Source organism: Acomys minous (assembly GCF_964271855.1).
Source record: "Acomys minous genome assembly, chromosome: 7".
In the NCBI taxonomy this organism is placed as follows: Eukaryota; Metazoa; Chordata; class Mammalia; order Rodentia; family Muridae; genus Acomys; species Acomys minous.
Genome location: NC_140488.1, coordinates 111,793,810 through 111,809,861, shown reverse-complemented (window position 1 = coordinate 111,809,861; position 16,052 = coordinate 111,793,810). Strand labels below are relative to the sequence as shown.

Genomic DNA, 16,052 nt, shown 5'->3' with positions numbered 1-16,052 from the left:
CTGAAACCTAGGGGAGTACCACTGTCTTCAAGGGCACATTATGCTTTATGAATATAGCCTTTTAGTCTGATCTTTAGTAAAAAAAGAAAGAAAGAAAGAAAGAAAGAAAGAAAGAAAAGAAAAAAACCTGACCATGTTCAGTTAACTTTTCCATGGAAACATTTAGATGTGGAAATGTGTGCAGTGGTTGCGCCGAAGTAGTATCTTACAAGAAACCTTCTACCTTATCCATAGCAACACCACCCCCTCAGCCGAGGCCAGAGAGGAGAGACTCCAGCCACCCACTGCCCTAAGGGGAGACAGGAAACAAAGATGCCTTTCAAACCGGGGCTGGGGGTGGGGCTTAGCGCTGGCGAGCAGGCGTAGCGGTGAAGAGAGTTTACCAAGGGCCAGAAATAGGTTTGGTCTGTGCCCTATTTTAGCCTCCAAAGACACTCCCATGCACATGTGACCCGCGCACACATGAATACCCATGCACATGTGACTGCCCTGCACACGAGAATACCACACACATAAAGGCGGACCTTTAAAAAGGCTAATCCGCACCTGGTTCAGAACCTTGGTCTCTGCCTCCTGGTCAGCTGTACTTGGATGCTACTGCTCCTGCGGCCGCTGTGCCCTCCCTGCCACAACGGACTGAGATCTCTCAGAAACCAGGAGTCCTAATCAGTGTTTACCCCCTTAGGTTGTGTCTCAAGTATTTGGTCACTGTTATGCACATGCGACTGATATACCCACTAATCCGTCCAATCCATGGGGAAAACATGCCACAGATTCTAAGAGATGAGTGTTAGCATCCTGCTTCAGTCTGCCTACCTGTGATGTCAGGGCCTACCTGCGAAGGGGGTGTGACCCTGTCCAGGGCTATATAAAAAGATAAACCTCCATGTGGCTCTCTCAATCTCCCCCCCCCCCTTCTCTACCCCCTTGACCTCCCCTATTTTTTACTTTTTTTTTTTTTGGTGCTCTACCCTCCTACTTTCTCTCTCTCCCTCTTCTCTCTCTCTCTCTCTCTCTCTCTCTCTCTCTCTCTCTCTCTCTCTCTCTCTCTCTCTCGGGTGCCCCTCCTCCCTTTCCTTCTCCCTCGCGCTCACTTAATAAACCTCATATACTATCTGTTGCCTGGCATCTTGCTATCTTATCATCTCATTTTCTTTTTATTAATCATAACAATGGGCTCGCTCTAAAATGCCGGCCCACTACTCCTTGAAAATGTCAAGACACCAAAAAAAAAAAAAAAAAAAAAAAAAAAAAAAAGGCAAATGAATAACTGTCACAGCCAGAAGGAACCTAAGGAGACACGACGACTAAATGTACTGAGGTGTCCTGGATGGAGTCGGGCAGCAGATAAGGGCAGTTTGAAAAAAGCAGGGACTTTGGTTAATGCTACTGTAGCCACACTGGATCATTAACTGTGACAAATAGACCATCTTAATTCAAATAACAGGAAAGACTGGCTCTGAGGTACAGAAGGGGTTTCTGTACTGTCTTGTCAAATTTCCTGCAAATGCCAGAGTGTTCTTTAACAAAGAAAGGAGACACTGTAAAGTTAGTAAAAATACAGGCCAAAAAAAAAAAGGTGGGGGTGGGGGGTGAGGGGTGGGGGGTGGGGAGGACACAAGCAGCTTCCAGAGCACATGTAGAACTCAGCAAAGCTGTTAGGGAGAAAAAAAAAATACCAGACTTGCAAAAAGAAGCACTTTACAAAAGAGGAAATCCAAAGGCCGGTTAAATGTAATTACAAGTTGCCCAACCTTGCTATTAGTTGGGGCAAAGCAAGTTTGAAGCTCTGAGATGCCACGTCATGTTACCAGATTGGCAACAATTAGTGGGTCTGACCATACCATGTGTAGGCAAAGACTGTGTGTGAGTCAGTGGAAAGCCCTGGAACTTGTGATGTAAATAAAGCAGGCTGGCCTCCAACTCAGAGCTTCATCTGCCTCCTCCTCTCAAGGGCTGCTTATGTTCTTTCATTTTTTAAAAAATATTTTATTTAATATTCATACATGCATATGTGTTTAGATCAATCCATCCCCCATCCTCCTCCCTTCCACTGCCTTACCCTCCTCCTTAAACTGCCCTTCCTTTAAAAATAAATAAATAAATAAATAAATAAATAAATAAATGCTACGTTCTTAGTGTTTTGGCTACTTGTATTTGGCAACCTCAAGAAAACATCTTTCCTATCTCGGTGAGTCTAAAATTCTGAATGTAAATCAATATCTATCATATCTCATCATTATCAACTTTTTTTTCCTGGTTTTTTTGAGACAGGGTCTCTCTGTGTAGCCCTGGCTGTCCTGGAACTCTCTTTGTAGACCAGGCTGGCCTCGAACTCACTGAGATCCACCTGCTTCAGCCTCCGGAGTGCTGGGACTAAAGGTGTGCACCATCATGCCCGGCTCCTATGCTTCCACTGACAAATCTCTGTTTTCTCACCCAGTCTTTTTTTTTTAAAGTTTGGTTGTGTGTGTGTGTGTGTGTGTGTGTGTGTGTGTGTGTGTGTGTGTATGTGTCTGTGATCACGCATGCATGCATGTGTGGAGGTTCATGTCTAGTATCTTCTTCACTTGCTCACCTTATGTTTTGAACCAGAATCTTGCCAAACCTGGAACTTGCCATTTTGACTAGACTGGCTGTCAAGTGAACCTCAGGAGACCCTCTAGTCTCTGTTCCCTCAGTACTGGGATTACAGTACACTCTTCTTCTTCTTCTTCTTCTTCTTCTTCTTCTTCTTCTTCTTCTTCTTCTTCTTCTTCTTCTTCTTCTTCCTCCTCCTCCTCCTCCTCCTCCTCCTCCTCCACCTTCTTCTTCTTTGTTGAGACAAGGTTTCTTTGTATAGCCCTGGATGTCCTGGACTTGCTTTGTAGATTAGGCTGGCCTCAAACTCACAGTGATCCACCTGCCTCTGCCTCCCCAAGTGCTGGGTTTAAAGGTGTGCGCCGCCACCATGCCAGGCACTGTACACTCCCATGCCCAGCTTTTTTGGGGGGGGGGATTAAAGGAGTGTGCCACCACGCCTGGCTTAGGCTCAGCTTTTGTGTGGGTGCTGGGGATGTAATCAGTCTTTATGCCAGTACTTTACTGAGCCGTCACCCTGTCAGTACTTTTATGTAACAACAGCAAACTTATGATGGCTCAAAAGCCATTTGATGTCTCTGAGATGCATATGTGACTGCTGACTTATCTAAGCCAGGTCATGCACGTAAATTAGCACTTACAAGGTTGGCCAGAAACTCAGTATCCATTTTCACTACCACCCCTCCCCACCACACACACACTTATTTTTCCTCTCATAGCTCAGGCTGGAAAGCTAAAAACTACACTACCCAGACTCCTTTTCGCTGGAGGTTTCCAGGTATGCTTTGGATTTCAGTGCTGAGATGTATTTTTATGATACTTGGGAAGCAAAACAAGGTGGAAGCCACATTGCTGCTGTTGTGGTACTGGTTAACAGGATGAGGCAAAGGCTCCAGGTACCACTGTCAGGTCTCAGAGAAACCCTGGACAATGCTCACTCTGTACTGTGGCTCCTCCTAGCATCCTCACATCCTGACCCCTACCCTCAACCTCTCCAGCTCAGGGGCTGGGCTTCCCTTCCCCTAGCTTCTCTTATTTATATAAACTAGTCATTTGGCCGTGTTCTCTCTTGGCTCACTCTTAGCCTCTTGGTTTCCATATGCTCTCTTGGTCCTCTGCCCCTTCTCTTTTCTTCCTCTCTGACTCTCTCCATCTCTTTCTCTCCTCTTGTGGCCTAGTCTATTCTGCTGGTCATGTTCAGTCTGAACTCTTGCAGATGCCTCTTGCAGATGCCTCTGGCTGTCCTCTCCCTCATATCTACAACAAAACCCTTCTGCTCAACCTTACCTAGGAGCAGTTGCATCCTCATTTTCATTCAACCACATCCTCAGCTTCCTGCTAGAACAAACAATCTCAGAAAGAAAATGGCGGCTTTCTTTTTTTTTTTTTTTTTAATGGCGGCTTTCTAATCTCTGGACTGCTGCTGAAGATTTGGGATTTTGAAACCAGGGACACTCCCTAACCTTCTGCTCCATTAGCCCTTACAGTGAGTGATTCCTTCAACAGCTGCAGTTCTAAGCCCAGCAATCTTTCTGCTTGCAACATTTTTGTTTCCAAGGGAGTTTTTTTTTTCTTTTTCTACTGTTCTTTGCTGGTTTGCTTGCATGAATGTCTGTGTGAGGGTGTCAGAAGCCCTGGAACTGGAGTTACAGTTGTGAGGTGACATGTGGGTGTCAGGAATTGAACCCGGGTCCTCTGGAAGAGCAGCCAGTGCTCTTAACCGCTGAGCCATCTCTCCAGCCCCAATATTTTGTTTCCTAATTATATATACCCTGACTAAGGTAGAAAGTAATCTCATACAAGTTTTCATGGATGTGTAATTTAATTGAGCCACAGGATATTGATTCTCATGAATTCGAAATCACACACATACACACACACACACACACACACACACACACACACAAAGAATCAATCCAACTATGATAATAGAATATCCACTGTTTTTGAGGATAAGGGAAAGGGCACAAGGGAACTTGCTGGGGTACTAGAAATTTTCTGTATTTTCATATGGAACGAGGGACACACGGAGAGTGGGATACACATAGGCAGAGGCATAAGCTATTTGCTTTAGATTTGTATATATTGTGGCTGAGGATATAATTCAATGGAAAAGCACTCACCTAGCATACTCAAGGCCCTGGATTTCATCCCTAGCGCACGCGCGCGCGCGCGCGCGCGCACACACACACACACACACACACACAGTTTCATGCATTTTACCAGTGTAAATCACATCTATGTTTTTTTCTTTAGTGCTGAGTATTGAATCCAGCCTTGCATACATAACATGTACTCTAGCGCTAAGCTACCCCCCAGTCCTTAGCTCCCTACATTAAAAAAAAAAAAAAGGACATCTATTCCCAGATTTTTGCCTATTGGATGAACATATTTATGTATTTATTTATTTACTTTTTGATTTTTCGAGACAGGGTTTCTCTGTGTAGCCTTGGCCATCCTGGACTCACTTTGTAGACCAGGCTGGCCTCGAACTCACAGCGATCCGCCTGCCTCTGCCTCCCGAGTGCTGGGATTAAAGATGTGCACCACCACGCCCGGCCTTGGATGAACATATTTAAATTCACATGGATAGAGTGTTCACTCGTTATACAATATTGTGTGTTTGCAATATACTCTGAATCCTGGTTCTGATAACTCAGAGCAGAATCTTTGGGAAATAAACAAAAACTTAAGTTCTATCTGAAGAGGTACCAAAGAACAAACTAACGAACGGGTGTTTCTATCAGTATGTAAAATAGGAAGGAGAAGAATCAGTCTGATAATCAAGTGCCTTTGCTTTTTGTTCTTGTAACAAGATGCTTGAGGCTGAGTAGGAAGGAAAAAAGGTTTATTTGTTAGTTTTTTTTTCTAGACAGTTTTTCTGTCTGCCCTAGAACCCTGTTTCTAGACCAGGCTGGCCTTGAACGCACAGAGATCTGCCTGCCTCTGCCTCAGGAGTGCTGGGATTACAGGAGCGCGCCACCACACTCAGCTGGAAAGAGGTTTCTATAGCATACAGTTCTAAAAGCTAGAAGTCCGGCATTAAAGAGCCCTCTCCAGCCTCTGGCGAGACATTTTATGAGGATGGTAACAAAGGGGTGAGAGAAACGTGCAAAGAAGTTGCGCAGTGAGAAGGACAACCAAAGCGATTCACAGGCTAGGCTTTTGTTTGATTCCTAATTTGTTTTGTTTGATACAGGGTCTAATGTAGCCCAGGCTGGTGCTGTAACTTCACGGGTGGTGCCGACTGATCTTCATCTTGCCTTCATCTCCTAAGCGCCTAAATTCCAGGCGTGCCACAGCGCCTAGCTAGAAATGTGGAGGAATGCCTTGAGTGGATGTAGAATTTGTCAATAAAAAGCTGTTTAGCCAATCAGCTGGGCAGAAGGACAGGAAGTGGAAGGCAGGACTTCCGGGGGGAGGGAGGAGAGAACGCCAGGAAGATGCCAGAGCATGTGGCTGGAGAAAGCGACTGATGGAGCAGAAGCTGCCCCTGGAGTCATCAGATTGGCAAGTAATTAGTTTATATGTGGGTTTTAAGGGTATTAGGATTAGAGTAGTTCAGAATCTGCCCAGCATAGTGCTTGTAGCTTAAAAATAAACCACAATCTTTCTATGTTGGTCGTTGGGGAACGAGCTGGTTAAAGAGAACTACTGCCTTAATAATTTACCATATTAATTAACATAGGAAGAATAAACATTAATTCAACATATTGGCGCCCAACGAATTTAATGTATCCACACCCTTGAAAAATCAGAATTTATCATAGTTTGGTGGAGGGAATAAACTCCCAAAGAGATAACCCAAGCTTAGAACCCTCCGCGGGCTGGCGGGAGGCAAATGGAGTCGATTTAGTAAAGCAGAGCTGACTGCCTCTAATTGATCCAGTCACACCTGCCTGGGAAACAAGCCATTTCCCAAACTTTAGTTATTGGAAAGATTGATTCCTTAGCAAGGGTGGCTCTTTTCTAAAACCTTATGCGATTTGAAATGCGCGCCGCTAGCTTGGCACACGTGCCTCCATGGGTGAGGCTCAGCTCTCACCAAGCGGCAGTCACAACAAAGCTCCAGAGGCCGAGCGTGGTGGAACATGCCTTTAATCCCAGCACTCGGGAGGCAGAGGCAGGTGGATCTCTGAGTTTGAGGCCAGCCTGGTCTACAAAGCGAGTCCAGGACAGCCAAGATAACAACATAGGGAAACCCCGTCTTGAAAAACGAAAACAAAACAAAACAAAAAAACCAAACCAAACCAAACCAAAACAACCCCCAAAGCTCCAGAAAGGTAAAATTTATGTTTTTATGTTATATAGGGAGAGAATTGGATTTAAATTTTCGTAGGCAGATACAAATAGTTTTAAGGTTGATAGGTTTAAAAAAGAAGACATATAAAGATGAAAGACACAATAGCGCCAAGTATTTTGGAGTTTGTTAAATGCTCTTTTAAATGATGCTGAGATACAAATAGGAGAAAGAGAGAGATCGTATTGCTGATTGTGACTACTGTTTTTACCTTAATAATCATTCTTGCTTTCTATACTTCTTCAAAGGAAAAGACGTTAGAGGAAAAAAATTACAAAAATTTGTAGATTGGACTGAGGAAAATGCTAGGGCATCAGAGACAAAGCAAAATGAAACATATGAAAATTGGAAACAAACTTTAGAAGAAAAGTTAGAAAGCTTTATAACTAAGAATAATAATACTAAGATAGAACCAGAAGAAAAAGGGCCAGAACATGCAACACCACTTTGACACAAGACTACAGGGAATTCTATATCAGTTAAAAAACTTGAAATGATTTTCCGAGCCTTGATAAGGGAACTACCAGGAGATTACGGAAATCTACAAGGTTGTCAGGGTTTTGATTGGCAACCATTGATGGCACAAGATTTAAAAGGGTTTAAGGAGGCCATAAACAGTTATGGCTTACACTCACCATATGTGGAGCAGATACTTAAAAACTGGGCCACACAGAATTGCGTAATTCCAAAAGATTGGAGAGATTTGATGACGGCCATCTTAGAGCCAGGTCCCCAGTTACAATGGCTGGCATTGTGGAAAGATGAGGCCTCACTAATGGAGCGGTGCAATAGGACTAGAGGCGTTGATATTGTCAGGGATCAGTTACTAGGTGAAGGCCCATATTCTGAATTAAGAGTACAGATTGCCCTTGATGATGCTGTCTCAGAACAATGCCAAACAATAGCCATGAGTGCTTGGGACAAACAGAATCATTTACAAAAATAACCCAAAGTTCAACTGAATCAACTGAATCTTACTGACTTCTTACAGAGAATAACTAAACACTCTAGATAGAACAATAGGAGATCCAAATGCTAGAGAAATTCTACTTTCATCTCTAGTTTTTGAAAATGCTAATGCTGAATGCAGAAAGGCTGTTAGGCCCTTGAGGGCAAGATCTGCACCTCTTCATGAGTGGATTAAAATTACTGCAGACATAGAAATAAATGCTCATGATTCAGTTATATGGTTGGACAAACCACTACAGGAACCATCAAAACACAAGACTCTCAAGGCCCTGTAGCTGCAAGATGTGTGTAAGCAGTTTTCTGGAAAGGGCCCACTGAAAGGATTTAGCAACAACCAAATTCCAAGGAATGACGGACAGGGCTTCGCTTGTTGAAGCGTACATTGGCAAAACTGACCCAAGAATTAGGATTTTCTTGTATCCTTGCTTGATTTTTGCCTGAGACTTTTGACGATTTTGACTGGAATGGAGATGAAACATTTGAGCAGGGCAGTGGTGGCACAGGCCACAATTCCAATGGAGACAAAGACAGACAAATCTCTTTGAGTTCTAGACCAGCCTGGTCTACAAAGTAAGTCAGGGTATGCCCGCCCCCTGCTGATGATAAGCTAAACCACTTACAAAGACAGTGTAGGATTCAAACTGACAAAAATGTTTCTTACAATTACTATGTAAAATTCTATTTCTTAATAATGGATTAAATGACCTTACTGATCTAAATGATGGATACATATCAATCTTAGGTTTATGTAAGGAGAAATGATGTGACACTGCTCTGAAAAGGCCAGCTAAACTCCTTGAAAGTGGGGCTTCCACAGGAGAACAGGTATGAAAGGGTAAATTGGCCTAAGAGATATGTTCTGTTGGCCAATGTAAGGATCCAAGGTTGGGCGGGGAGTCAGACACACAAGCTGCATGGCTCCTATGTTGAAAAGCCTTTGTATGCCTAGTTGAGGTGTCACTGCTCTGGCACACGCCTGTAATCCCAGCACTTGGGAGGCAGAGGCAGGTGGATCACTGTGAGTTCAAGGCCAGCCTGGTCTACAAAGTGAGTCCAGGACAGCCAAGACTGCACAGAGAAAGCCTCTTTCAAAAAAAAAAAAAAAAAAAAAAAAAAGAGGTGGAGGCATCCATTCCCTATGGAGAGAAGGGTGAGACAAAAACGCCTGCAACAAATGAATGTCAAAACCCAGGGACAAGATGCCTAGGGTGTGCATAAACTCTAAATTAAATGGGAATTTATATAAAGTTTATTTAAAGCTTAATGCCTCTTCTGTTGCTCAGGGCAACCAGCCTGTCTATAAACGGAATGCGTTCTCTTAGGAAACAGGTAGCAGCCTGGCCTAGACGTCAGCTGCCATAGAGCCTGGAGAACGACATTTAGAGCTATACAGTCTTGTTTGATTTCAATTAAATAATGATTGCATGTTCTTTGGTAAGGTAATATTATACTTCCTCTTTGAGAGAGATCGAAATGAAACAGACCTAGCTGAAAGAGAGATTGCTAACTTAAGTCAGTCTATGCTTACATGAATTCAAACTGCAGAACAAGCAGTGAGCTTATGTTGCTAATCCCACTACATGGGACTATCTCTGAGACTGGCTGAGACATGAAAGTCTATGCATAGACAATGCTTCTTGTTGGCTACAGGATCCCTGTGACTTATTATTAGATGCCATTCTTCGTATGGCATGAATGAAGATTTACAGATATCTTTCTCCTGCTCTTACAAAGAGCAGAGAACCTGCCTTAATTGTTCTGCACATCCTGGACGCCTCATACATTCATAGTTTTAGGACTGTATAATTCTCATGAGAAATTATGTTTTCAGAACAAAAGAACCAGACATTGACGCTGGATCAGAGCTGACAGGATTCATTCTTCTCGGCATGCTGGACACTGACATCCTGCATCCTTCATGTTCCAGCACCAAGTGCTGCAGTTGCTGTTCCTCATCAGAACCAGGACAACTCCCAGGAGAGCTTCAAAGAAAGCTTCCAATCCCAATTGGTCCAGCATTTTAGACTGTCCCACACAGGACTTCTATTAAGCCTGGAATTTCTCAGTATTTAGAAACTGGAGCACAAATGTTATTCCTAGTTTTTTTTAGCCATTCTTCCCAATTTTATTTGGGCCCATATATAGGTATTATTCATCCCAAATCAACCAGAAGAAGCCTTAAAAAGAGAATGATGTCCCATTTCTCTTATGAGGGGGGAAGGTAGGGTTTTGGTTGTTTACTTGGGCTATGGATGTTTATTTTCATTGGGAGTTGGTTATAAGTTATTATTGGTCTTATTCAGAGAGAAAATGAGGCTGGACTCATTGATTTATCTCTTTTCCTTTACCCTTCTTTCTTAGGTATGGAGATAGGGGTTGAAAAAAAAGAAGGGGGAATATAGAAATATATAGAGATATTAGGACAAAAAGTAAATTATTGAGTCTACTCAACTTAAGCCCTTAATTGTTACTCAGAAATAAGGTTATTTTTAATTCATTGGTATAGAAATTTGTATATTGATGCAAAATAAGTTTAATTTTGATACATTGGTATAGAATTCAAATTTAAGATTATTCGTCACGTGCTTTATATATAATATGAGGCATGGTACCCATATAACTCAATTATAATACAAGGTTTACTTCCAATATTTTGAAAGTGCTATTGCAAGCTGTTTAGGATAATGAAGTAATCCAAGTTAATTGTTAGTTGATCAACTCATGGTCATGTCAAATACTAGTCTATTTTTATCACAGGAATATGCATCCTAGGTTTATGATTCTATAGATAAAGTAAAATAGATAAGGTATTCAAAAGCCTCAGAGACCTGCAGAATATGGAGTTTAAAGATTTTTTTTATTAACCGGACGTGGTGGCGCACGCCTTTAATCCTAGCACTTGGGAGGCAGAGGCAGGCGGATTGCTGTGAGTTCAAGGCCAGCCTGGTCTACAAAGTGAGTCCAGGATGGCCAAGGCGACACAGAGAAACCCTGTCTCAAAAAAAAAAAAAAAAGAAAAGATTTTTTTTTATTATTTTAAGGATCCTTTGACAATAAGCAGGTTAACTCCTGGCAACACCTAGCCTACCTCAAAGAAGATGATGAGCATCAAAGAACCTCCTTATGGAGATGGCTTCAAATGTGGCAAACCAGTCACTGGGCAAAAATGTTCTTGTTTCTGCCACAGATAGAATTCTGCCTGAAATGGGCAAGCTTGGATGCAGGCAGAGTCAACGGCCAAACTTTGTCAACACAGGGTAAGCAAGTCCTCAATAGTTTCTGTTTCACAAATATGTCTGTCAGATATACTGGGCCAGAAGGCTGAAGATGATGCTCTAATGTTATAGAGTTTTGGGTGACTGACCAGGTAGCAAACTATCTCTGTCATTTTCTCATTGTGGAAGCTGCTAGCCTGCACTTCCTGTTCACTCAGGTAATTAATTTTATTCCTTCTCAAGTCTCTGATGGGGTTGAAGACCAGATAGTTTAGTTTTACAATTAAGCTTAGTTATTTAGTTTTTAGGTCTAGATAGATGTTTTAAGTTGATAATGATGAGATATGATAGATACTGATTTACATTCAGAATTTTAGATGTACCAAAAAGGAAAGATGTTTTCTTCAAGGTTGCAAAACACTATGACTGTAACATTTATGTAATTCCTATTGTTTTGTGGTTCTTCATGCTGTATGTAGTTTATTGTATATATGTGTAATAATATAAATGTATATGTAAAGGGGGATTTTTCTTCTTTTTTCTTTTTTCTTTTTTGTTTTTCAAGACAGGGTTTCTCTGTGTAGCCTTGGCTATCCTGGACTCACTTTGTAGACCAGGCTGGCCTCGAACTCACAGCGATCCGCCTGCCTCCGCCTCCCAAGTGCTGGGATTAAAGGCGTGCGCCACCACCGCCTGGCTAAAGGGGGGATTTTTATTAGACTAAAAGGGAGAATTGTGGAGGAATGCCTTGAATGGATGTAGAAGTTGTCAATAAAGAGCTGTTTAGCCAATAAGCTGGGCAGAAGGACAGGATGTAGAAGGCGGGAGGGAGGAGAGAACACCAGGAAGATGCCAGAGCATGTGGCTGGAGAAAGCGACTGATGGAGCAGAAGCTGCCCCTGGAGTCATCAGATTGGCAAGTAATTAGTTTATATGTGGGTTTTAAGGGCATTAGGATTAGAGTAGCTCAGAATCTTCCCAGCATAGTGCTTGCAGCTTAAAAATAAATCACAGTCTCTTGGGGGAACTAGCTGGTTAAAGAGAATTACTGCCTTAATAATCTACCGTATTAATGAATGTAGGAAGAATAAACATCAATTCAACGTATAAAATCCCCCCTCTCTCTTTTTCATCTTGTGGTCCTGAGGACTGACGCCAGGGCCTCTCCCATCCTAGGCAAATGTGCTCCCACTGAGCTATATCCCGAACTCAGGGGCCAGGCTTGCTCTTGCAGGAACTTTCCAGAGTCCCAAGGACATCACATCTGTTTCTCTCAGGAGCTCATCACCTGTTACCTAACCTAACTACTTGGACTTCCAGTTTCTCTCCCCCTTGAATAGTCTGGTTTCCTTTCCTTCCAGGTCTCCTTGGGGCATGAGGGAGAGTATGGGGAGATTAGAGAGTTTTCTCTCTGTCTCTCTGTCTCAATAAATTACCGTTCATAAATGTGATGAGCTAAGAGGAACCACAGGTTTCCTGAGTCCCTCAAGTGGGTCCAGCCTTCTCACATCAAGAGGTGAAATTGTCATGTATACAGTTTGTGCTTCAGGGTTACACAATCAAGTTAACAGGAAAGGAAATTGCCCCTCCCCAAATCTCATCTTGGATGAGTTTGCAATTTTGTATTGGGCTGCATTTATAGTTGTCCTGGGGCACGTGGGGCTCATGGGCCACACGTTGGACACGCTTGGCATAGGCTTTTTCTCTTTTGGCCAGCAGCAGTGCAGATATACGTGAGCTAGCTGTAAGAGTATGCTCTCCCAAGATAAGCCAGCTAAGCGTGGTGGCTGGCTCCTGCTATCCAGCAATCAGGAAGTTGAGACAGGAGGATTGCTTCCAAGTTCAAGGCTGTTACAGTAAGTACAGAGTCTCAATAAATTTATTAGTTACTTAAAAAAGAAAAAATTGGGACTGAAAGATATTTTCTGGAAGCTTTAAAGAGCTGTAGAAATTGGGGAAAATCAAGGAAGTGGTGAGGGGTGATTAGGTAGAGAGCAGCTGAGAGCTGATGCCAGGGACAGCAGTATTTCTTTTTAAAAAAGATTTATTTTTATTTCATTTTTTTGTGTATGTCTGTGAACCATGTGCATTCAGCAGTTAAAATCCAAAGCAAGCCCTCCAACCTGGGTGCTGGGAACTGACCTGGGCTCCTGTGGAAGATGAGTAAATGCTCTTAACTGCTGAGCTATCCAGCCTCCAGGTAGAGTGTTGATTTATCCCCTTCCGTGTTCTGCTTCTGAACTTGCATCCACTCAGACATGGATGCTCTGACAACTGTCCCCCGCCCCCAGCCCCTTGTCCAGCAGGTGCATCTCAACCTTAGAAGCCCCAGTGAGCTAGGCCTCTCCCACAACCAATGTATTCTTCTCTCCTGTATTTCATGTTACATCTTCACATATCAAATGTTACCAAACCAAAATGACCTGTATATACTTGAGTTAATCAGATATAGTTTTGTTGCAAGTGACTCATTTGTTCATGAATAAAAAGGGGGATTCTTTACAGGCAGGATGCAGTGGTATAACAGCTGTGTTTTGTAAAGACCTTACAAGATAGAGATGCCGCTAGCACATTCAACTGCCTTGTGACCTTGGTCAAGTTACCCTTTAAGGCTCAGTTTTTTTATCTATAAAGAAGCAGAGAAGGGAGCTGGCCTTGGTGGCTCATACCTGTAATCCCAGCACTGGGGAGGCAGAGGTAGGTGGATCTCTGAGTTCGAGGCCAGCCTGGTCTATAAAGTGAGTCCAGGACAGCCAAGGGTATGAATTCCATGGCTTGCAGGAGGGTTAAATGAGGTAATATGGGCAAATTGCTGAAAACAGGGCTTACCGCTGAGCACTTGTTCTTAGCTACAGTGGTGATCACCATTATGAAAGGTATATTTTTGAAAAGTCTTACTTTTAACCCTGTTTCACGTGTATATGCATGCGTGCATGTGCACATGTATGTGTATATATATATATATGCCATGTGGAATCAGAGGACAGTTTTTTGAGAGTCAGCTCTCTTCTTCCACCTTGGATTTCTACTGCTAGTCTGGACATTTGTGTTTCCATCTGATGGTTTAGTCTCTGCCTCGCAGGGCTAGGACTGCATTGTGGCTCCCAGTTTCTGCCATTGTCTAGCAGTCTGGCCCTCATTTCCACTCTTGGGCTCAGCATCTGTCTCTCTTCCTGTGATGCTCTGGTTCCTGGTATCTCTCCGGCTCCTCACGCTGAGGTATCTTGGTGGTGGGAGGCACACATTTCTCACTATGTTCAAGCATGTCCATGTTGGCTTTTGGAGATTTCTCCCTGTTTCTCTTTATCCTTCTTGACTAGGTCTCTCGTATGACAGGATGTGTGTGAGCTTGCCCATGACAATGTCATTTTGAGCCAGTGTGGTCTGGACCTTCATGCTCAGACAGTCACTCTTGCTATGGATAATATTCATGGGAATCTTGGTGTTAGTGTCCTCATTAAGGTTTAACACATAGACTATGTGGCTGGGAAGGCACTGGTCATTTGGATTATATTTTTTTATTCTCAAAAAGTACTTGGTAAATGTTGAGGCCTAGATGTGTTTTCAATTTCTTCTTATTTTCAGAAATCTCACCTTTCTGGCTTTTCTTCTGGGCCTTTGTCATCAACAGCTCCTCTTGTTCTTTGATGACAGTTTCTTCTTGCTTTTTGCTTCGTTTTTTGACAGAAAAAATATGTTTAATAATGCTATTATTAGACCAACAAAGCAGAACAACCCAACAAAAACCTCTTTTCTCTGGATACTTTTCTAACATTTCAATTGATGCAATGCCAGGGATGCATAGATGGCTCATCCCTTAAGAGCAGTGGATTCTCTTCTGCAGGAACCAGGATCAGTTCCCAGCAACCACAGGACAGCCCTCACAATCATCTGCAACTCATGTTCTGGGGATTCTGATATCTTTTTTGGGCACTGAATACACATATGTGGTACACAGATGTACGTGTAGGCAAACATCCATAAACATTAAAAGTAAAACAAAGTACATTTCTATGAATACAATGTATAGACCAGTTTTTTAATTTTAATTTTTTCTTTTACATATACATTTATATTATTATACATATATACAATAAACTACCGACAGCAAGAATCACTAAACAATAGGAATTATAGAAATGTTACATTTATAGTGTGTTTGGCATCCTTGAAGAAAACATCTTTCCTATTTTGGTGTATCTAAAATTCTGAATGTAAATCAATATCTATCATATCTCATCTCTATCAACCTAAAAACATCTATCTAGACCTAAAAACATCTTAACCCCTAAACAACTAAGCTTAATTGTAAAACTAAACTGTCTGGTCTTCAACCCCATCAGAGACTTGAGAAGGAATAAAATTAATTATTTGAGTAGACAGGAAGTGCAGGCTAGCTGCTTCTAAAATGAAAAAAATGACAGACAGTTTTCTGCCTGGCCAATCACCCAAAACTCTCTATAACATTGGAGCATCATGTTCAGCCTTCTGGCCCAATATATCTGACAGACATATTTGTGAGGCAGGAATCATTGAGGACTTGCTTACCCTGTCTTGGCAGAGTTTGGCCATTGACTCTGACAGCATTCAAGCTTGCCCATTTTGAGGCAGAATTCTGTCTGTAGAAGAAACAATATTTTTTGCCCAGTGGCTGGTTTGCCACATTGGAAGCCATCTCCATAAAGAAGTTCATTGATGCTCCTCATCTTCTTTGAGGTAGGCTGGGTGTTGCTAGGAGTTAACCTGTGTCATTGTCAATGAATCTTTAAAATAATAAAAACATCTTTAAATGCCATATTCTGTAGGTCTCTGAGGTTTTTGAAGACCTTATCTAATTATTTTACCTTATCTATCTATAAAATCCTTTTTTATCTGTTAAACCTAGGATGTATATTGTTGTGGTTGAAATAGACTAGTAATTGACATAACCATGATTTGGTCAACTAACAATTAACTTGTATTACTTAATTATCCTAAGCAGTCTGCAA

General features: G+C 42.2%; 1 long non-coding RNA gene across 1 annotated transcript in view; it reads left to right on the top strand.

The window, feature by feature from the left end:
- Window positions 1-6,016: 6,016 nt before the first annotated feature.
- LOC311601736 overlaps window positions 6,017-16,052 on the top strand; it is a 42,712-nt gene continuing 32,676 nt past the window's right edge. Inside the window, exons 1-2 of the long non-coding RNA XR_014780641.1 lie at window positions 6,017-6,090; window positions 8,592-8,674. This is a non-coding gene — a long non-coding RNA (uncharacterized lncRNA). The remainder of the gene's footprint in view (window positions 6,091-8,591; window positions 8,675-16,052) is intronic.